We start from the raw sequence: 1,578 nt of genomic DNA on the forward strand, positions 1-1,578 counted from the left end.
TGTGTGTGCGTGTGTGTGTGTGTGTGTGAGAGAGTGTGTGTGTGTGTGTGTGTGTGTGTGTGTGTGTGTAAAAGGGCTATAAGAAGGATAAAACGTACCAGGAAAAATTCGGGGACAGTGGAAGAAAGAATACTCCCCACATCGAGACTGAACACGCGCCTTCTACGAGCAAGAGCGGGGAGCGTAAACCCTACACGACAGACGTCGCGTGCTACGTTATCAGCTGTTTGTGAAAGATGGCGGTTTTTACGTTCTGTTTGACTTTTATTTCAAGTAGGTGTTTTACACCCCCATCGACATAAGTTATCCCCCCCTCCTGCCACTTCCCCAACCAGGGCAGTGCTACTGACTGAAGTCTCTTTAGGGCATTCCCAAAGGGGGGATATTAACATGTTCTTATGCACAGTAGAATGATTGTAAAATTGTAAATGCGCTGATTTTTTAAATGTTTTAATGTGCGGGAACAACACAGGGGGGACTGCAGCTTTTTCTTTCCTCATCCTTTATATCGTTATTTTTGCCTCTACTTCTTTTGTATGTTTGTCACTGTCTTGTGAACTGTTTTTTCAGGGGTGCCACGATAATCGCAGCTGACTTTGTGCTGTTGTTGAGGCTAGGGAGGTGAGCAGAATAAGCCTTATTCCCCGTTTAGACTTCTCTGTTTAGATCCTCTCCGTGGCGGTTATATGTCACCTTATGCAGTTTGCGAGCGACGTAAAACTTTACTAAAACTAAAGCCATAATTTAGTTAATTTAGGAGGAGGGTCGGATTCCCTCCTGTTCGTGACGGCCAGCTAGGGCTGAGTATGATAGCACGTCCAAACAAGAAAGACTAAAATACTGGATAAAAATGTTCATCCTCCCCACACAAGAATAATTAAATTGAACTCCGGCGTTCTGTGTGCGACTGCCAAGTGTGCAAATGCACGCACGCACGCACACACAAACAAACAAACACACACACATACACACACATACAAACACGTACACACATACACACACGTACACACATACACATACGCACATACACATACAGAGAGAGAGAGAGAGAGAGAGAGAGAGAGAGAGAGAGAGAGAGGGAGAAAGAGAGGAAAGAGAGAGATAGATAGATAGATCGATAGATAGATAGATAGATAGAGATAGATATATAGATAGATAGAGAGATAGACTGATAGAGGAGAGAAAGAGAGAGAGATAGATAGGAAGATAGATAGATAGATAGATAGATAGATAGATAGAGAGAGAGAGAGAGAGAGAGAGAGATAGATAGGAAGATAGATAGATAGAGAGAGAGAGAGAGAGAGAGAGAGAGAGAGAGAGAGAGAGAGAGAGAGAGAGGGGTGCCAGATCCAAAACAGATATCAGCCATCAAGGTTTGCTACTCAACATAATGATTTGTCTTCTCGGTGTGCCTAAAAAATGGGTACTATCTTGGTCTTTCCACGTTACCAACAGCCTTTGAGGAAGAATTGTTGGGGTCTGCCTTTGCCTCGTTTGCTTGTTATTTTTCTGGGGACAACAAGATTTTCAAGACATTTATGTCTATTCAAGTGTCCAAGAAACTGGAGCCCCCCACCC

This window comes from Aplysia californica, unplaced genomic scaffold (assembly GCF_000002075.1).
Source record: "Aplysia californica isolate F4 #8 unplaced genomic scaffold, AplCal3.0 scaffold00392, whole genome shotgun sequence".
Lineage (NCBI taxonomy): Eukaryota > Metazoa > Mollusca > Gastropoda > Aplysiida > Aplysiidae > Aplysia > Aplysia californica.